Raw genomic sequence first — 23,531 nt, 5'->3', positions numbered from 1 at the left:
CAACCAGGGCTGGGAGTGCCATGTAAATAAGAAATCAGATTTCTTCAGCATGCAGCAGGAATGGTAGTGGTCTCTATGGTTTTTAAGAACCTATAGTATTTGTCAAAAGAATCAAAGGCCAATAGGGACTTCCCTGGTGGTCCAGTAACTAAGACTCTGTGTTCCCCATGCAGGGGACCCAGGTTCAATCTCTGGTCAGGGAACTAAATCCCACATGTCAAAACTGAGAGTTCACAAGCCACAACTACAGACTTCAAATGCTGCAACTATTAAATAAAAAAAGAAAAGATCCCACATGCTGCAACCAAGGTTGAAGTTTCCCACATGTCACAACTAAGACCCAGAGCAGTCAAATTAAAAAAAAAAAACAAAACAAAAAACCAATGAATAAATATATATATTAAAAAAAGGAAGGCTGATAGACACAGAGCAGCTTTAAAAGTTTTTATTTTATTATATTTTGCCTAGAGTACAAAGTATTCAGTCATCAGCATCCCACCCATATCCCCTTGATCATGCTGGCTTGAACTCCGTCTGACTCTCTTTACCTGAGGTCTTTCTTGGTCCTCCAGAGTCTACTCTGCTTGCATACACAGCAGGACAGGCATGTGGGGCACTAACCATTCACTGTTTCCCAGAAATCCTTGACTGGCAGGAGATGGTATATATATATATATACTGTTACTTCCTTGCTTTCCAGGTGGGATAACTCTGGGCTTGGGGAAGGGGGGATTGCTTTAGAGTCCCCAAATCCACAACTGGGATGAAGCTCCAGTTGCACATAGCAGAAAATTCTATCCTTTCTTCCTTCCTCAGTCCTTTACTGGTACCTTCTGGGATCACTCCACAAATAAATTACTTACACTTAAATATTTGTCTTAGGGTCTACCTCTGAGAGAACACAAGGTCACCAAACAATTCCTGCCAACTAAGCAGAAAATTGATGCTTTTGAATTGTGGTGTTGGAGAAGACTCTTCAGAGTCCCATGGACTGCAAGGAGATCAAACCAGTCAATCCTAAAGGAAATCAACCCTGAATATTCATTGGAAGGACTGATGTTGAAGCTGAAACTCCAATACTTTGGCCTCCTGATGCAAAGAACTGGCTCATTGGAAAATACCATGACGCTGGGAAAGATTGAAGGCAAAAGGAGAAGAGGGTGGCAGAGGATGAGAGGGTTAGATAGCTCATTGACTCAACGGACATGAATTTGAGTAAACTCTGGGAGATGGTGGAAGACAGAGGAGCCTGGCATGCTGCAGTCCATGGGGTCGCAGATTCAGAAACGATTTAGCAACTGAATGATAACAAGTAGAAAATAATTACCTACTAAATCAGAATTTGAAGAAATCAGTATTGAAAAGGCTCCTATTTTAAAATATTTTTAAAAACTTGTCAATTTGACAGCACCTGCAGGCTGGGATGGTATTCATCAGTTCAGTTCAGTTGCTCAGTCGTATCCGACTCTTTGTGATCCCATGAATCGCAGTATGCCAGGCCTCCCTGTCCATCATCAACTCCCGGAGTTTACCCAAACTCACGTCCATTGAGTCGGTGATGCCATCCAGCCATCTCATCCTCTGTCATCCCCTTCTCTTCCTGCCCCTAATCCCTCCCAGCTTCAGGGTCTTTTTCAATGAGTCAACTCTTCGCATGAGGTGGCCAAAGTATTGGAGTTTCAGCTTCAATATCAGTCCTTCCAATGAACACCCAGGACTGATCTCCTTTAGGATGGACTGGTGGATCTCCTTGCAGTCCAAGGGACTCTCAAGAGTCTTCTCCAACACCACAGTTCAAAAGCATCAATTCTTCGGTGCTCAGCTTTCTTCAGAGTCTAACTCTCACATTCATACATGACCACTGGAAAAAACCATAGCCTTGACCAGACAGACCTTTGTTGGCAAAGTAATGTCTCTGCTTTTTAATATGCTGTCTAGGTTGGTCACAACTTTGCTTCCAAGGAGTAAGCGCCTTAATTTCATGGCTGCAATCACCATCTGCAGTGATTTTGGAGCCCCCAAAAATAAAGTCTGACACTGTTTCCACTGTTTCCCCATCTATTTGCCATGAAATGATGGGACCAAATGCCATGATCTTAGTTTTCTGAATGTTGAGCTTTAAGCCAACTTTTTCACTCTCCTCTTTCACTTTCATCAAGAGGCTCTTTAGTTCCTCTTCACTTTCTGCCATAAGAGTGGTGTCATCTGCATATCTGAGGTTGTTGATATTTGTCCAGCAATCTTGATTCCAGCTTGTGTTTCTTCCAGCCCAGCATTTCTCATGATGTACTCTGCATATAAGTTAAATAAGCAGAGTGACAATATACAGCCTCGAAGTACTCCTTTTCCTATTTGGAACCAGTCTGTTGTTCCATGTCCAGTTCTAACTGCTGCTTCCTGACCTGCATATAGGTTTCTCAAGAGGCAGGTCAGGTGATCTGGTATTCCCATTTCTTTCAGAATTTTCCACAGTTTATTGTGATCCACACAGTCAAAGGCTTTGGCATAGTCAATAAAGCAAAAATAGATGCTTTTCTGGAACTCTCTTGCTTTTTCAGTGATCCAGTGGATGTTGGCAATTTAATCTCTGGTTCCTCTGCCTTTTCTGAAACCAGCTTGAACATCTGGAAGTTAATGGTTCATGTATTACTGAAACCTGATTGGAGAATTTTGAGCATTACTTTAGCAGCATGTGAGGTGAGTGCAATTGTGCAGTAGTTTGAGCATTCTTTGGCATTGCCTTTCTTTGTTTGGGATTGGAATGAAAACTGACCTTTTCCAGTCCTGTGGCCACTGCTGAGTTTTCCAAATTTGCTGGCATATTGAGTGCAGCACTTTCACAGCATCATCTTTCAGGATTTGAAATAGTTCAATTGGAATTCCATCACCTCCACTAGCCTTGTTTGTAGTGATGCTTTCTAAGGCCCACTTGACTTCACATTCCTGGATGTCTGGCTCTAGGTGAGTGATCACACCATCGTGATTATCTGAGTCATGAAGATCTTTTTTCTACAGTTCTTCTGTGTATTCTTGCTACCTCTTCTTAATACCTTCTGCTTCTGTTAGGTCCATACAATTTCTGTCCTTTATCGAGCCCAGCTTTGCGTGGAATGTTCCCTTGGTATCTCTAATTTTCTTGAAGAGATCTCTAGTCTTTCCCATTCTATTGTTTTCCTCTGTTTCTTTGCACTGATCCCTGAGAAAGGCTTTCTTATCTCTCCTTGCTATTCTTTGGAACTCTGCATTCAAATGGGAATATCTTTGCTTTTCTCCTTTGCTTTTTGCTTCTCTTCTTTTCAGTTATTTGTAAGGCCTCCTCAGAGAGCCATTTTGCTTCTGTGCATTTCTTATCAGGCACTCTGTCTATCAGATCTGTCTGAATTTGGCAATAAGGAGTTCATGATCTGAGCCACAGTCAGCTCCTGCTCTTGTTTTGCTGACTGTATAGAGCTTATCATCTTTGGCTGCAAAGAATATAATCAATCGATTTTGGTGTTGACCATCTGGTGATGTCCATGTGTAGATTCTTCTCGTGTATTGTTGGAAGAGGGTATTTGCTATGACCAGTGCGTTCTCTTAGCAATACTCTTTATTAGCCTTTGCCCTGCTTCATTCTGTACTCCAAGGCCAAATTTGCCTGTTTCTCCAGGTGTTTCTTAACTTCCTAGTTTTACATTCCAGTCCCCTATAATGAAAAGGACATCTTTTGGGTGTGTTGGTTCTAAAAGGTCTTGTAGAGGTGGAGAGGAACTACTCCTCACCCAAGGTCAAGGGTGGCAACCGAGAGGAGCTACCCCACGTCCGAGGTCAGGGGCAGCGGCCAAGACGAACTACCCCACGTCCGAGGTCAGGGGCGGCGGCAGAGAGGAGCAACCCCACATCCAAGGAGCGGTGGCTGCACAGGCACAGGAGGCCCGAGAGGAGCGACCTCGTCTGAGGTAAGGAGCAGTGGCTGCGCTTTGCTTCTCTTACCCATGTCCAAGGTAAGAGAAACCCAAATAAGACGGTAGGTGTTGTGAGAGGGCATCAAAGGGCAGGCACACTGAAACCATAATCACAGAAAACTAGCCAATCTGATCATGGGACCACAGCCTCGTCTAACTCAATGAAACTAAGCCATGCCGTGTGGGGCCACCCAAGACAGATGAGTCATGGTGGAGAGGTCTGACAGATTGTGGTCCACTGGAGAAGGAAATGGCAAACCACTTCAGTGTTCTTGTCTTGAGAACCCCATGAACAGTATGAAAAGGCAAAATGATAGGACACTGAAAGAGGAACTCCCCAGGTCGTTAGGTGCCCAATATGCTACTGGAGATCAGTGGAGTAATAACTCCAGAAAGAATGAAGGGAGGGAGCCAAAGCAAAAACAATACCCAGTTGTGGATGTGACTGGTGATAGAAACAAGGTCCAATGCTGTAAAGAGCAATATTGCATAGGAACGTGGAATGTTAAGTCCATGAATCAGGGAAATTGGAAGTGGTCAAACAGGAGATGGCAAGAGTGAACGTTGACATTCTAGGAATCAGCAAACTAAAATGGAGTGGAACTGGTGAATTTAACTCAGATGACCATTATATCTACTACTGTGGGCAGGAATCCCTTAGAAGAAATGGAGCAGCCATCATGGTCAACAAAAGAGTCCGAAATGCGGTATTTGGATGCAATCTCAAAAATGATAGAATGATCTCTGTTCATTTCCAAGGCAAACCATTCAATATCACGGTAATCCAAACCTATGCCCCAACCAGTAATGCTGAAGAAGCTGAAGATGAGCAGTTCTATGAAGACCTACAATACCTTTTAGGACTAACACCACCACCCCCCCCCCCCCAAAAAAAAAGATGGTATTCATAAACACAGCTATTTTAGTAGGTCCAACTGCACTTGGCTTTCAGACCATTGACTACAGAGGGTTGCTGTTCATGGATCTCAATAGCTTTTGTTTCTCTGGGCCTACTTTCTACCACCTGTCCTCCTTCACTTCTGATGTTTCAGGAACTACTTATAACCACTCCCTCTTCAATGTCTCCCTGTTTCTTGCCCCTATGTATTTGACTTTTCTATTTGCTGTTGTCCTAGAAATTCTATTTGTCCTTTAAAAAACACTAAATCTGTCCATTCTTCCAGGTATCCTCTTGCTTCATTCCCCTACACCAATGGAGTCATTTTTCACTCTGATTACTCCTAGCTCAGAATGACACAATTACCAATCACCTGAATATTTAATATTAAGATATAAGTGAGTTAAATTGGAGGACACAGAAATCTACCATGGCTCTCTCCTGCACTCATAACCTGGGAACATCCCAAAGCAGGATGGTTCTTAACGATAATTCATTTGTGTGTTATCATTCCTTTCTTCCTTTGTTCCACAGCTAGTTGAGTTAGAATGCAATGTTTAAGCAAGAGTGTTTTGTGGAACTTAAATCCAGATAAACCCTTAAAGTGGGGGAATATTATTCAATATTTCAAAACAATCTTTATAATGAAAGTAAAATACTTATGCTATCACCTTAATTGAGAAGAACAGGTTACAAAATTCAGTGAGTGTGCAGCATAAATTCAAAAATTGTGATTTTTTGAAGAAAGTGGAAAGAAATCCATTAACAGTAATGCAGTGGATGTCAGGTGTGGGACATGGTGATTACTTCTCTGATGCTCTCTACTTTTTGTGTTTTTGAAGTCTTCAATGATAAGCAAGTTACAGAAAATAACAATGATACCTTTTTCACCTGTAAGGAATGATTTCCCACACATCAATCACCATTGAAGAAACTTTTTCATTTATTAGAGAGCACGTACAAACCATGTCAAGAGGCCATGAGGCTTTATGGGTAAATTCCTTCAAATGTTTAAGGAACTACATCACATCATTCTGCTGCCACATAATTTGTTACAGAGCACAGTGAAAGTGGAAAGTTACACAATTTCCCTTTTTAGTGAAAGAAATATGACCCTGAAACCCAATCTTGTTATACACACATAGACACATACAAACATACCCCACCTATGAATCAATGACACTAATCAATGTAGGCAGAAAAATACTAAATAAAATACTAACCAATCAAATTTAATAGCATCTAAAAGAATTTTCCTCTTCAATCAGACAAACTATCAGGGAATGAATGCGTGATTTAATATTAGGAATACTATCACTATAATGAACAATATCAACATGGCAAAGAGAAAAATCATGTCAACAAATACTAAGCAAACAGTAGGTAAAAATTTTTAAGTACATTTCATAAAACTGGGGATAGAAGGGTTCTTAGTATGATCATTCATCATTACACTTAGCCATAAACAATGTTAGTTGTGAGTAATGGGCTCTGAACTCACTCTGACCTAGGTTTAAATTCTGGGTATACATTTTCTTCCCATGAGACTTTCACTAAGTTACTTTATCTTTCTGCTTTGGTTCTCTCTGTAAAATTGGCATAATAATTTCTTACTACATAGAGTTGGTATAAGAATAATTCAAGTGATGCATGTTAAGTGCTTAGTATACTGTCTGTAATTTAGTGATATTCAGTAAGCATTATAATAACACTTGGATTAAATGCTATTTAATACCATGTACATCATATTGTACATTGTTAATTACACACTGTACAAATGTATAAGAGCATATTAAACAAATTCTATGAAGATGATGATGATAATGATAAACAGTAGCAGTGATAATAGTAAAACTGATAGACTTCAGAATTTATTTATGGAGATTTTCCCCCCTACACCCCAAATACACACACCTGAGGGCCTTCTTCCATGTGATTCTAATATATAAACAAACATTGAGAATCACTAAACTAGACGCATTTCTAGTAAAGATCCAAGCAAGGCAAGAGTCATGAAACAGAAGAGAGAGGTGTCACTATAGTTGATGAAGATAAATTAGATATTTTCAGATAACCTTTCATTAAACATAAAAAAAATTCAAGATAATCAGAACACTCCTTCACAATGAGCCCTCTTAGAATGAAGAAGAGGGTTCAGGACAGTGGTCAGCTACGAGGTCAATGTATTAAAAAAAAAAAAAAAAAGCCTTTCAGCAGTATTCATTTAGATCATATAGCCAGGTAATAGTAAAAAGATCCATCCATAATAGTGCTAAACATATAAAGTACCTAGAAACATGCTTCCAATTAAAATTAATTAGTTAATTATTTTAAAGTACCTAGAAACAAATTTGTAAGAATGTGACACATATGAAGGAAAGTGTACTACTTTATGAGATGATACAAAAAAGGAGCTGACAACATAATAAAAGCCATATATGATAAACCCACAGCAAACATTATCCTCTAAAGTGAAAAATTGAAAGCATTTCCCCTAAAATCAGGAACAAGACAAGGGTGCCTACTCTCACCACTACTATTCAACATAGTTTTGGAAGTTTTAGCCACAGCAATCAGAGAAGAAAAAGAAATAAAGGAATCCAGATAGGAAAAGAAGAAGTAAAACTCTCATTGTTTGCAGATGACATGATCCTCTACATAGAAAACCCTAAAGACTCTACCAGAAATTTACTAGAGCTAATCAATGAATACAGTAAAATTGCAAGATATAAAATTAACACAAAGAAATCCCTTGCATTCTTTTACACTAACAATGAGAAAACAGAAAGAGAAATTAAGGAAACAATTCTATTCACCATTGCAACGAAAAGAATAAAATACATAGGAATAAATCTACCTAAAGAAACAAAAGACCTATATATAGAAAATTATAAAATACTGATGAAAGAAATCAAAAGATGCCACAAATAGATGGAGAAATATACCATGTTCGTGGATCAGAAGAATCAATATGGTGAAAATGAGTGTACTACTCAAAGCAATCTATAGATTTAATACAATCCCTATCAGGCTACCAACAGTATTTTTCACAGAACTAGAACAAATAATTTCACAATTTGTATGGAAATATAAGAAACCTCAAATAGCCAAAGCAATCTTGAGAAAGAAGAATGGAACTGGAGGAATCAAACTGCCTGACTTCAGACTCTACTACAAAGCTACAGTCATCAAGACAGTATGGTACTGGCACAGAGACAGAAATATAGATCAATGGAACAAAATAGAAAGCCCAGAGATAAATCCACACACCTATGGACACCTTATCTTTGACAAAGGAGGCAAGAATATACAATGGAGAAAAGACAGTCTATTTAACAGTGGTGCTGGGAAAACTGGTCAACCACTTGTAAAAGAATGAAACTAGAGTACTTTCTAATACCATACACAAAAATAAACTCAAAATAGATCAAAGTTCTAAATGTAAGACCAGAAACTATAAAACTCCTAGAGAAGAACATAGGCAAAACACTCTCCAACATAAATCACAGCAGGATCCTCTCTGAGCCACCTCCCAGAGTAATGGAAATAAAAGCAAAAATAAACAAATGGAACCTAATGAAACTTAAAAGCTTTTGCACAATGAAGGAAACTATAAGCAAGGTGAAAAGACAGCCTTCAGAATGGGAGAAAATAATAGTAAATGAAACAACTGACAGTGAATTAATCTCAAAAATATACAAACAGCTCCTGCAGCTCAATTCTGGAAAAATAAATGACCCAATCAAAAAATGGGCCAAAGAACTAAACAGACATTTTTCCAAAGAAGACGTACAGGTGGCTAACAAACACATGAAAAGATGCTCCACATTACTCATTATCAGAGAAATACAAATCAAAACCACAATGAGGTACCATCTCACACCAGTCAGAATGGCTGCTATCAAAAAATCTACAAACAATAAATGCTGAAGAAGGTGCAGAGAAAAGGGAACCCACTTACACTGTTGGTGGGAATGCAAACTAGTACAGCCACTATGGAGAACAGTGTCACAATTCCTTAAAAAACTGGAAATAGAACTGCCATATGATGACCCAGTAATCCCACTGCTGGGCATACACACTGAGGAAACCAGAATTGAAAGAGGCACATGAACCCCAACGTTCATTGTAGCACTGTTTACAATAGCCAGGACATGGAAGCAACGTAGATGTCCATTGGCAGATGAATGGATAAGAAAGCTGTGGTAAACATATACAATGGAATGTTACTCAGCCATTTAAAAGAATGCATTTGAATCAGTTCTAATGAGGTCGATGAAACTGGAGCCTATTATACAGAGTGAAGTAAGTCAGAAAGAAAGCACCAATATATTACACTAATGTATATATGGAATTTAGAAAGATGGTAACAATGACCCTATATGTGAAACAGCAAAAGAGACACAGATGTATTGAACAGTCTTTTGGACTCTATGGGAGAAGGTGAGGGTGGGATGATTTGAGAGAATAGCATTGAAACATGTATATCATCATATTTGAAACAGATCGCCAGTCCAGGTTCGATGCATGAGACAGGATGCTCAGGGCTGGTGCACTAGGATGACCCTGAGGGATGGGATGGGGAGGGAAGTGGGAGGGGGATTCAGGATGGGGAACACATGTACACCATGGCTGATTCATGTCAATGTATGGCAAAAACCGCTACAATATTGTAAAGTAATTAGCTTCCAATTAAAATAAATAAATTAATTAAAAACCTAAAAACCACCACTACCAACAACAACAAAAAAAAAACAAAAACAAAAAGGAGCTGAATAAACAGAGATGTCCAAAAGTTCTGAAAGAGTGGGCTGAACACTGTAATTTGGGAACCATTCCTCATAGGTTTAATGCAACCCCAATAAAAAATGCTAATATTATTGTGATGAAATACTTTGGATTCTATTTGTAGACTGTGAGAAAATAAATAGTTTAAACTCAACATACTGTGGGTACATAACACATGCTAGCTCACTAGCAAGGTAATGTTCAAAATCCTTTAAGCTAGGCTTCAATAGTATGTGAACTGAGAACTTCCAGACATACAAGCTGGATTTAGAAAAGGCAGAGAAACCAGAAATCAAATTGCCAACATCTGTTGGATCATAGAGAAGGAGAACTCCAGAAAAAAAACCTACTTCTGCTTCACTGACTATATTAAAGCTTTGGACTATGTGAAGCACAACAAACTGGAAAATTCTTAAAAAGATGGGAATACCAGACCACCTTACCTGCCTCCTGAGAAGCCTGTTTGTGGGTCAAGAAGCAACAGTTAGAACCAGACATGGAACAATGGACTGGTTCCAAATCGGGAAAGGAGTACATCAGGCTGTATATTGTCACCTTGCTTATTAAAATTATGTGTAGAGTACATCATGCAACATGCCAGGCTGGATGAAGCACAAGCTGGAATCAAGATTGCTAAGAGAAATATCAATAACTTCAGATATGCAGGGAAGAAGGCAATGGCAACCCACTCCAGTACTCTTTTTGGAGAATCCAGGGACAGCAGAACCTGGTGGGCTGCCGTCTATGGGGTCACACAGAGTCAGACACGACTGAAGCAACTTAGCAGCAACAGCAGCAGATATGCAGGTGACATTACCCTTAGGGCAGAAAGTAAAGAGGAACTAAAGAGCCTCTTGATGAAGGTGAAAGAGGAGAGTGAAAAAGCTGGCTTAAAACTCAACATTCAAAAAACTAAGGTCATGGGATCAGATCCCATTACTTTATGGCAAAAAATGGAGAAAAAATAGAAACAGCGACAGACTTTATTTTCTTTGGCTTCAAAATCATTGCAGACAGTGACTGCAGCCATGAAATGAAAAGATGCTTACTCCTTGAAAGAAAAGCTATGACAAATCTAGATAGCATATTAAAAAGCAGAGACATATATAGCTTTTATTATGTTGAAGTATGTTCCTTCTATTCCTGCTTTCTGAAGAGTTTAAATCATAAATGGATGTTGAATTTTGTCAAAGGCTTTTTCTGCATCTATTGAGATAATCATATGGTTTTTATCTTTCAATTTGTTAATGTGGTGTATTGCATTGATTGATTTGCAGATATTAAAGAATCCTTGCATTCCTGGGATAAAGCCCACTTGATCAGTATTACCCTCAATGGTGAAAAATTGAAAGCATTTCCCCTGAAATCAGGAACAAGACAAGGGTGCCCACTCTCACCTGTACTATTCAACATAGTTTTGGAAGTTTTGGCCACAACAATCAGAGCAGAAAAAGAAGTAAAATGAATCCAGATAGGAAAAGAAGAAGTGAAGCTCTTGCTGTTCACAGATGACATGATCCTCTACATAGAAAATCCTAAAGACTCTACCAGAAAATTACTAGAGTTAATCAACAAATATAGTAACGTTGCAGGATATAAAATTAACACACAGAAATCCCTTGCATTCCTATACACTAACAATGAGAAAACAGAAAGAGAAATTAAGGAAGCAATACCATGCACCATTGCATCAAAAATAATAAAATACTTGGGAATATATCTACCTAAAGAAACAAAAGACCTATACATTAGAAAACTATAAAACATTGATGAAAGAAATCAAAGAGGACACAAACAGATGGAGAAATATACCCTGTTCATGGACTGGAAGAATCAATATTGTCAAAATGGCTATTCTACCCAAAGCAATCTATAGATTCAGTGCAATCCCTATCAAGCTACCAACGGTATTTTTCACAGAACTAGAACAAATAATTTCACAATTTGTATGGAAATACAAAAAACCTCGAATAGCCAAAGTAATCTTGAGAAAGAAGAATGGAACTGGAGGAATCAAACTGCCTGACTTCAGACCATACTACAAAGCCACAGTCATCAAGACAGTATGGTACTGGCACAAAGACAGAAATATAGATCAATGGAACAAAATAGAAAGCCCAGAGATAAATCCACAAACCTCATCCACGAACCTATGGACACCTTATCTTCGACAAAGGAGGCAAGGATATACAATGGAAAAAAGACAACCTCTTTAACAAGTGGTGCTGGGAAAACTGGTCAACCACTTGTAAAAGAATGAAACTAGAACACTTTCTAACACCATACACAAAAATAAACTCAAATGGATTAAAGATCTAAATGTAAGACCAGAAACTATAAAACTCCTAGAGGAGAACATAGGCAAAACACTCTCTGACATAAATCACAGCAGGATCCTCTATGACCCACCTCCCAGAATATTGGAAATAAAAGCAAAAATAAACAAATGGGACCTAATGAAAATTAAAAGCTTTTGCACAACAAAGGAAACTATAAGCAAGGTGAAAAGACAGCCCTCAGACTGGGAGAAAATAATAGCAAACGAAGCAACAGACAAAGGATTAATCTCAAAAATATACAAGCAACTCCTGCAGCTCAATTCCAGAAAAATAAATGACCCAATAAAAAAATGGCCCAAAGAACTAAACAGACATTTCTCCAAAGAAGACATACAGATGGCTAACAAACACATGAAAAGATGCTCAACATCACTCATTATCAGAGAAATGCAAATCAAAACCACAATGAGGTACTCACACCAGTCAGGATGGCTGCTATCCAAAACTACAAGCAATAAATGCTGGAGAGGGTGTGGAGAAAAGGGAACCCTCTTACACTGTTGGTGGGAATGCAAACTAGTACAGCCACTATGGAGAACAGTGTGGAGATTCTGTAAAAACCTGGAAATAGAACTGCCATATGACCCAGGAATTCCACTTCTGGGCATACACACCAAGGAAACCAGATCTGAAAGAGACACGTGCACCCCATTGTTCATCACAGCACTGTTTATAATTGCCAGGACATGGAAGCAACCTAGATGCCCATCAGCAAAAGAGTGGATAAGGAAGCTATGGTACATATACACCATGGAATATTACTCAGCCATTAAAAAGAATTCATTTGAATCAGTTCTAATGAGATGGATGAAACTGGAGCCCATTATACAGAGTGAAGTAAGCCAGAAAAATAAAGACCAATACAGTATACTAAAGCATATATATGGAATTTAGAAAGATGGTAATGATAACCCTATATGCAAAACAGAAAAGGAGACACAGAAGTACAGAACTGAATTTTAGACTCTGTGGGAGAAGGCAAGGGTGGGATGTTTTGAGAGAACAGCATCGAAACATGTATATTATCTATTGTGAAACAGATCACCAGACCAGGCTGGATGCATGAGACAAGTGCTCGGGCTTGGTGCACTGGGAAGACCCAGAAGAATCGGGTGGAGAGGGAGGTGGGGGGGGGGGGTATCGGGATGGGGAATACTTGTAAATCCATGGCTGATTCATGTCAATTTATGACAAAAACCACTACAATATTGTAAAGTAATTAGCCTCCAACTAATAAAAATAAATGGGAAAAAAAAAAAAAAAAAAAGGCAGAAACATCACTTGCTGACAAAGGCCCATATAATGAAAGCTATGGTTTCTCCATAGCTTTCCATAGTAGTCATATTCAGATGGGAAAGTTGAACCATAAAGAAGGCTGACCACTGAAGAATTGATGCTTTCAAACTGTTGTGCTGGAGAAGACTCTTGAGAGTCCCTTGGACAGCAAGAAGATCTATCCAGTCAATCTTAAAGGAAATCAACCACAAATATTCATTGGAAGGACTGATGCTGAAGCTAAAACTCCAATACTTTGGCCATCTGATGGGAAGAACTGACTCACTGGAAAAGACCCTGATGCTGGGAAATATTGAGGGCAAGAGGAGAAGGGAACAACAGAGGATGATAATGGTTGGATGGCATCACTGACTCAACGGACATGAGTTTAGGCAGACTCTGGGAGATAGCAGAGGGCAGGGAAGGCTAGTGTGCTGCAGTTCATGGGATGGCAAAGAATTGGACTTAACTGAAGGATTGAGCATCAACAACAATACTTTCTCTTGCTTTTTAGCACAATTCTGATGCCTCAGGCCATGGTGATCTCCTCCTTTAATTCTTATAAGTACTATTCACTGGCACTTACTATACATTTTTGGAAGTTCTATTTTATATTGAATTTTTAGTTAATTTACATTACTGGGTCATTAATTATTCTCTCCAAAATTGACTATAAACTCCTTGAAGTCAAGGACTAAGTTTATATAACTTTGAACCAAATGCTTAATGCATACTAGTCATCTACAGAGAACAGAGGGGTGACAGAAAGAGACAACAGAACTGTTATTAGCTCATCACTACAGAATAAAATAAAATACTGTTAATCACACTTGAGGAAGTCAAACTATGGAGCCATCTAAGCAATCCAAATGCCAACCACAGTCATGGTTGGAGTGTGCCTTCTCTTAGCTAGGAAATTTACTGCTGAATATTGTGTTGGCTGATGGATCACTTCATTCCTAAAATATGCTGGAGCTGATAACAAACAGAGATCAATTCCAGAGTCCAAGAAGGATTCTCATAAAATAGGGGTGACTAATTAGAAGAAATACATGTCGACTTAATAGCAGTCAATGGCCTAGGAAGTCATAGGAATGAATGAGAACTCCCCAATTCCCAAAGCTCCAAAGCAAAAATATTTCAGAATCATGCTCTGAGTAGGCCTGGCAGATTCTCAAAGTAGAGTGGCTGCAAAATACTCACTTGATATTTTAAGCATATTTCGTATGCTTAAATTTGTAGAAATTTGTAAAAGTTGAGGAGAAGATACTGCTAGTCAGGAAGTAAACGTAGAGAACATAAGTAATATTAAATCGGTATGTGTGCCGTTTCCAAGAACTATGAGTAAGCAAACCACTTCTTGACTTCAACTGGATGTCATTTTACCTAAATATATGCAGGGGATATTAATACTATACTTGTGTTTACTTTAACAACCACCAGGACTGTGTGAAAATCAGCTTCACAGCCAAATAAAGTGACAAAAATGACAACTCCAAGAACACAGAAACCACTTTGCAAGTTTTGCTTGCATATTCTGTGTAATCTCCTGAAAAGGAGTCTTAGACATTTGTAAGCTGGCTGCCTGCCCTACCGACTTTTCAAGCTTCTATTTAACACCCTGAGGAGGGGTCTCACCAAAATGCCAACACTTAAGTCAGATAAATGCCTCTAGCCTTCATAATCTGTCCAGTGTTCCAGCTATTACCAAACAGTGGTAAATCTCACCAATAACTCAGATCTCCACATTTCTGAGCAAAACTGTGATGTTTCAGAGCACCTAGTCATACATTCCCTAAATGGAGAGGAGGACAGTGCATGCTAGCTCTCATGTAGAGTCAGCTTCAGTACAACTAACTGATTTCAAATGAGTGGTCACTGATAATAATTAGGTAGGCCTGTAGTCTCTGTATCATCCCCATGCCCTCCTGCAATTTGAAGGGCTATGATGAATGTAAAGATACTGAAGATATGCATATGTGCTAAGTTGCTTCAGTCCTGTCTGATTCTTTGTGACGCTATGGAACCATAGCTGGCTGGGACCCTCTGTCCATGGGATTCTCCAGGGAAGAATACTGGAGTGGGTTGCCATGCCCTCATCCAGGGAATCTTCCTGACCCAGGGATCAAACCCACATCTCTTATGTCTCCTGCATTGGCAGGTAGGTTCTTTACCACTAGCACCACCTGGGAAACCCATACTGAAGGTATGGTCTGCACTTTACTATAATTTAAAATACATTTGAGAAGAAAATTCACAAATAAAGCACAAAAAGTATATAGTGATTACATGAAACAAGAAAAACTGTTGAAGTTACATAATTCTTATTTGATGATAGGAAGCTTCCAGACATGTGCTGTAGACAGTTACTCTAAAGAGAACTCAGAGGACAGAGACTGAACCGTGGATTGGGCCATTAGAGGAGGGTTTAGGAAGAGCTGCATCTTTAACTGGGAGGCCACTTAGCTTATGGATTAAAGGAAAGTTTTCCAGAGCAACACACTGTGCTTTCCAATCCTGTTTCAACTCAGAGGAGATGTGTGTCCTTGAGACTATTATTTGATTCTTCTAAACTTCAGTTTTTCCATTTGTAAAACGGGAATAGTAATAGTATAGTATCCACCTTGAAGGACTGAGTTAGATAATGAATGTGAAGCAGCGTCTGGAATATGGTAAGGGCTCAATCAAATATTAGCACAAAAAATAAACAGAACAATTTGACCTTGAAAAATAGATTGTTTGTGCTGGCAAGAATGTGTAGAAAAGAGAACCTTCCTACTCCATTGGTGGGAATTTAATTAGTGCAGCCATTATGGAGGACAGTATACAGGCTCCTTAAAAAACAAAAATAAAGTTACCATATGATCCTGGAATTCCACGCCTGGGCATATATCCAGAGAAAATTCAAATTAGAAAAGATAACATGCACCCCAATGTTCACTGCAACACTTTTTAAAATAGCCAAAATATGGAGGCAGCCTAGGTGTCCATCAACAAAGGAATAGGTAAAGAAGACATGGTATTTATACACAATGGACTATTACTCATAAAAAATAATATTACCATAGAAAAGAATATAATAATGTCTTTCACAGCAACATGAATGGACCTAGAAATTATCATATTAAATGAAGTAAGTCAGACAAAGGCAAATATCACATGATATCACTTACATGTGAAATCTAAAAAAAATTATATAAATGAATTTATTTATAAAACAAAAATAGATTCAAGCATAGAAAACAAACTTATGGTTACTAAAAGGAATAGCTGGGGAGTCTGAGATCAACATATACACACCACTATATATAAAGTAGGCTTCCCTGGTGACTGAAGGCAAAGAATCTGCCTGCAATGTGGGAGACCTGGGTTCAATCCCTGGGTTGGGAAGATCCACTGGAGAAGGGCATGGCAACCTACCCCAGTATTCTTGCCTGTAGAATCTCCAGGGACAGAGGAGCCTGAGGAGCTACAGTCCATGGGGTCACAAAGACTCAGATATGACTGAGCGACTAATCACAACACATATATAAAGTAAATAACCAACAAGCACCTACTGTATAGCACAGGGAACTATATTCAGTATATTGCAAAAACCCATAATGGGAAAGAACCTAAAATAAGGATAGATACATATTTTAAAAACATATAAACAACAAAGACCCACTGTATAGCACTATACTCAATAGCTTGTAATAACCTATAATGGAAAAGAATAGCATAGCACACCACCATGAGAGTAACATTCCATATACTCAGAAAGCCCAAGCTGAAAGAGCAAAATAACTGCCTGACCCAGAAGCAGGGGTTGCATTTTCATGAAACCAGACTTAAGCATTCACTGTGACACTCAAAGGAGTTTTGTCTGCAACACATCATTGAGAAAGAGCTTCCAATTAAGTGAAAATGTGAGCCAATCTAAATGTTTGGAATGGTGTAGACAGCTCAACCCCTTCCTACCCTTCCCCTGTACTCCCATTACCCCGATCCCCATTATTGTCATATTATTGCATTTTCACATTGTTCACCAAACAATGGGCTGAAATTCTGGCCCCATTGATCAGATGTTTGGTATTATACAGCCAGAGCCAATAAATAGAAAACAACTCACTCAAGAAACATTCTAGCCAAGAAGGAGGGCAATAAGTGGGCCATTTCACTACCATCCAGAATGACTCCCAAATCCCACATTTCTACCTATGATCTGGCAATTATGGCTCCAGATTGAGGATTTCAAAGCAATTTCTGCCATTCCAGGTGCAAGCCCGGTTGTTTAACTGGTATCTGTAGCTTAGGAGGAGGGTGTTTATTGGACTCCTTCGGTATGGCCTCCCAAAATCCAGCTGCAAAAGCTAAAGTCCCCTTGCAAACCAACTTCACACCTAAGCATAAAGATTCAAGGCACTATTTAGAGGAGCGAAAAGAGAGCTCACTATTGAATAGTGGCTTTCAGGACAGGGAGGAAAGGCCCAGTTACAATGTCCTTTGGCTCTATGTTTCCAGAGGACACATTTGGCTGTAGCACCAGATTGCCAGGTTGGCAGAAGCTCCTATGAAGCCCTGCGTCTTGCCTTCTGTTAGGAGGCCTGTGACTTGAGAGAAGAAAAGGTTTCTTCTTTCACACCACAGGATAAGAGGCAAGTCAGAGAATCTACAACCAACATAAAAGTCAAATTTTACAATCACTTCTGTGCTGAATGGCCCACTTTCCCCCTTATGCTTGGGGACTTCATCATATTAAGGAAAGAGAGCAAAATAGGTACATTCTTTTCAGAAGCCAGATACACCTCAAGGCAATTGCTATGAGAGAAGAAAGGCTTACAGACCAGCTTGCAACTCCCTAGCAACCATTGTCACAGGTTCTTACAGGTCACCTTCAAGCGGAATATTAGGGATAAATATTTTTTGTTTTTGTTTTTTAATCATGGAATACAATCTTTAATACAAAGAAAGCATTGATAGAGTATCACCACTCAGTTCAGCCACTCAGTTGTGTCTGAGTCTTTGTGACCCCATGGACTGCAGCATGCCAGGCTTCTCTGCCCATCACCAACTCCCAGAGCTTGCTCAAACTCATGCCCATCAAGTCCGTGATGCCATCCAACCATCTTATCCTCTGTCGTCCCCTTCTGCATTCAACCTTGCCCAGCATAAGGGTCTTTTCCAATGAGTCAGTTCTTTGCATCAGGTGGCCCAAGTATTGGAGTTTCAGCTTCAGCAACAGTTCTTCCAATGAATATTCAGGACTGATTTCCTCTAGAATTTGGTTGGATCTCCTTGCAGCCCATGGGACTCTCAAGAGTCTTCTCCAGTACCACAGTTCAAGGCATCAATTCTTCAGTGTTCAGCTTTCTTTATAGTCTAACTCTCACATCCATATATGACTACAGGAAAAGCCATAGCTTTGACAAAATGGACCTTTTTCGGCAAAGTGATGTCTCTGCTTTTTAATATGCTGTCTATTTTTAATACAAAGAAAGCATTGATAGAGCATCACCATACTCCTAACTAAAGCATTTTTAGTTTACAAAGCAATAGCAAAGCAGGAAAGAAGGGGGCAGGGCACAACTTTTAAAAGAATGACAGAGTATAGGAATGCAAGGGATTTCTGTGTGTTAATTTTATATCCTGCAACATTACTGTATTCATTGATTAGCTCTAGCAATTTTCTGGAAGAGTCTTTAGGGTTTTCTATGTAGAGGATCATGTCGTCTGCAAACAGTGAGAGTTTTACTTCTTCTTTTCTTATCTGGGTTCCTTTTATTTCTTTTTCTGCTCTGATTGCTGTGTCCAACACTTCCAAAACTATGTTGAATAGTAGTGGTGAGAGTGGGCACCCTTGTCTTGTTCCTGATTTTAAGGGAAATGCTTTCAATTTTTCACCATTGAGGATAATGTTTGCTGTGGGTTTGTCATATATAGCTTTTATTATGTTGAGGTATGTTTCTTCTATGCCTGCTTTCTGGAGAGTTTTTATCATAAATAGATGTTGAATTTTATCAAAGGCTTCTTCTGCATCTATTGAGATAATCATATGGTTTTTATCTTTCAATTTGTTAATGTGGTTTATTACATTGATTGATTTGTGGATATTAAAGAATCCTTGCATTCCTGGGATAAAGCCCATTTGGTCATGATGTATGATCTTTTTATTACGTTGTTGGATTCTGTTTGCTAGAATTTTGTTAAGGATTTTTGAATCTATGTTCATCAGTGATATTGGCCTATAGTTTTCTCTTTTTGTGGCATCTTTGTCTGGTTTTGGTATTAGGGTGATGGTGGCCTCATAGAACGAGTTTGGAAGTTTGCTGTCTTCTGCAATTTTCTGGAAGAGTTTGAGTAAGATAGGTGTTAACTCTTCTCTAAATTTTTGGTAGAATTCAGCTGTGGGAAAACACATGAAAAGATGCTCAACATCACTCATTATCAGAGAAATGCAAATCAAAACCACAATGAGGTACCATTACACGCCAGTCAGGATGGCTGCTATCCAAAAGTCTACAAGCAATAAATGCTGGAGAGGGTGTGGAGAAAAGGGAACCCTCTTACACTGTTTGTTGGAATGCAAACTAGTACAGCCGCTATGAAGAACAGTGTGGAGATTCCATAAAAAACTGGAAATAGAACTGCCATATGACCCAGCAATCTCACTTCTGGGCATACACACCGAGGAAACTAGATCTGAAAGAGACACGTGCATCCCATTGTTCATCGCAGCACTGTTTATAATAGCCAGGACATGGAAGCAACCTAGATGCCCATCAGCAAAAGAGTGGATAAGGAAGCCATGGTATATATACACCATGGAATATTACTCAGCCATTGAAAAGAATTCATTTGAATCAGTTCTAATGAGATGGAAGAAATTGGAGCCCATTATACAGAGTGAAGTAAGCCAGAAAGATAAACACCAATACAGTATACTAACACATATATATGGAATTTTAAAAGATGGTAACGATAACCCTATATGCAAGACAGAAAAAGAGACCCAGATGTACAGAACAGACTTTGGGACTCTGTGGGCGAAGGCAAGAGCGGGATGTTCTGAGAGAATAGCATTGAAACAAGTATACTATCAAGGGTGAAACAGATCACCAGCCCAGGCTGGATGCATGAGACAAGTGCTCGGGCTTGGTGCACTGGGAAGACCCAGAGGGATGGGATGGGGAGGGAGGTGGGAGGGGGGATCGGGATGGGGAACACATGTAAATCCATGGCTGATTCATGTCAATGTATGGCAAAAATCACTACAATATTGTAAAGTAATTAGCCTACAACTAAGAAAAATACATGAAAAAAAAAATAAAAGAATGACAGAGCCATAGGACATGATAAAAACTGGTTAGAACCAATTAGGTACAAGATAGTCGAACAATCAACTTACAGCGGACCTGAGCCTTTTTATTTGCTCATTGCAATACATTAGGATTCCCTCATAGCTCAGTTGGTAAAGAATTGACCTGCAATGCAGGAGACACTGGTTTGATTCCTGGGTGGGAAAGATCCTCTGAAGAAGGAAATGGCAATCCACTCTAGTAATCTTGCCTGGAGAACCCCCACTGCTCCCAGCAGCTTCTCTCAGTAAGATTATTATTGACTTCATCCCAAAGGCTTTTGAACCAGGAGTGACATAAACATAAACTAAAGGACACATTCACTAGTGCCATACAGTTCTGAGGCTAAACATAAAAGGCCAAAAAGTGGGCAGTAGTCCAATTCTTGGAAATCCCTCCCTCTTCCCCAAAATAATTAGAATAATCCTCCCACTCACTAGCCTATGAAATTACCCAGCCCATAAAAACTAACCAAACAGTATTTCAACACTCTCTTGCCTTCTGAGATGGCCCACACTCTAAGTTTGTGAAGTGTGTTTCTCTCTAAATAAATTCACTTCTTACCTATCACTTTGACTCTGAATTCTTTTACAATAAAGCCAGAACCTTAAATTCACCAGGAACAACAGGTAGACAAGAGCTAGACCAACTGCATTTTCTTCAGTCATCATCAGTTGAGTCCTCATCATATCTCACTTGGATGACTATAGCCCTTTCCCATCTGTCTCACTGTTTACCAGCCTCTAGTTATTCAGTTCACTCTTCACACCAATACCAGAATGTTATCTAAGAGACAGTGTGAACATCTGAACCAATTGCTCTGACAGTGCCCCACCATTATGGGAGGAAAGCCAAACATGCTTCAATGAAAGACCCTACCCTCTATTGATGTCTCATGACCCTGCCCTCTCTTCTTATCTACTCTAACCTCAACAACCATATGACAGCTATTTTGAATTTATATTTCTGGAAGACTTCCTCTGAAGATTTGAGACCTCTATTTCTGCTTAGAGAGTTGGTACTCTTCTTCTAAAAGTCACCTCCTCTGAGAATCCTCCCCTGATGATGCTTAGACCCAGAAGGAAGTTAGCTGCTTCTTCCTTTGTGCTCCTGGAGCTCTCATTACTCAGTTCTGTCACAGAAGTCATCATGCAGGATTTGAAAGACTGGAACTGCATTAGGGGGAGGAGTAGTTTTACTCCCTTTTCTATGTCCTAGCACATACCAAACATTCTAAAAATGACCACTGGAAGAATGAATGAGAGAGCACATCAGTTCAGTTCAGTAGATCAGTCATGTCTGACTCTTTGTGACCCCATGAATTGCAGCATGCCAGGCCTCCCTGTCCATCACCAACTCCCGGGGTTTACCCAAACTCATGTCCATTGAGTCGGTTGATGTCATCCAGACATCTCATCCTCTGTCATCCCCTTCTCCTCCTGTCCCCAATCCCTCCCAACATCAGGGTCTTTTCCAATGAGTCAACTCGTCGCATGAGGTGGCCAAAGTATTGGAGTTTCAGCTTCAGCATCAGTCCTTCCAATGAACACCCAGGACTGATCTCCTTCAGGATGAACTGGTTGGATCTCCTTGCAGTCTAAGGGACTCTCAAGAGTCCTCTCCAACACCACAGTTCAAAAGCACCAATATTTGGCGCTCAGCTTTCTTCACAATCCAACTCTCACATCCATACATGACCACTGGAAAAACCATAGCTTTGACTAGACGGACCTTTGTTAGCAAAGTAATGTCTCTGCTTTTTAATATGCTATCTAGATTGGTCATAACATTCCTTCCAAGGAGTAAGCGTCTTTTAATTTCATGGCTGCAATCACCATCTGCAGTGATTTTGAAGCCCCCAAAAATTAAGTCTGACACTGCTTCCACTGTTTCCCCATCTATTTCCCATGAAGTAATGGTACCAGATGCCATGATCTTAGTCTTCTGAATGTTGAGCTTTAAGCCAACTTTTTCACTCTCCTCTTTCACTTTCATCAAGGGGCTTTTTAGTTCCTCTTCACTTTCTGCCATAAAGGTGGTGTCATCTGCATATCTGAGGTTATTGTTATTTCTCCCGGCAATCTTGATTCCAGCTTGTGCTTCTTCCAGCCCAGTGTTTCTCATGATGTACTCTGCATATACTTGCTCCTTAAGAAGCCTTGGGCTTATATCTTCATTTTTCTCAGTGTCTATACTTACAAACCGTACTCTGCCCTTAGTCATACTCTTACAGATGTGTGCCGCTGATCCAAACAGTTGACTGACAACAAGACTCAAGGTGCATTTTCCCGGTAGTAGATGAATTCCAGCACATGCCCACCGACCCCATGACTGAACTATTCAGAGTACAGCTCCACAGGAGTAGGGATTTGTGCCTACAATGAAGTCTGATTTATAGTAAGTGCTCACCAAGAGGGAGAATGGGGAAAACCAGGTGAGGATCAAAGTTATTTCTATGTTGAAGGAATCACACATGGGCTCAAGTTGAACTTCCCAGTGATGTATGTGTTTAAATAGACTATCAGTCCGACTCTCATAGAGCAGTAGCTCTATTTTTTAGACTTTGAGTTGCCTACTTCTTTGGCTTTGAATTACCTATTTCTCCAGAAATATTTACCTGGTACAGGTAGCCTACCTTTGGGACCCCTCTCAAGATTTTATCATCTGTAAAGATTCCCCTGTATCAAGTTAGTCTTTCCTTTTCTTAACCTCTCCCAGTATATATTCTGTCAATAATCAGTTCTCTATGTGTTTTAATCTCGTTTTGCCAACTGAGTAGGTGCCAATTTGGATACATCATTTTTAGATACCATAGTGAGCAGCCCCTATACAAAACACAGCAGGTGCTCACTCCCTTCTTGTTAGATTGAAATGTTGAGGATTTACCAGTCTGGAGGGATTAAAGGGCGTGTGTTAGCATAACAGCCAACATCACAATTCCTCTTAGAAA

The sequence above is a fragment of the Muntiacus reevesi genome, chromosome 7 (assembly GCF_963930625.1).
Source record: "Muntiacus reevesi chromosome 7, mMunRee1.1, whole genome shotgun sequence".
NCBI lineage: Eukaryota > Metazoa > Chordata > Mammalia > Artiodactyla > Cervidae > Muntiacus > Muntiacus reevesi.
The sequence above is the reverse complement of the archived record's forward strand: the minus strand, read 5'-3'. Positions refer to the sequence as shown.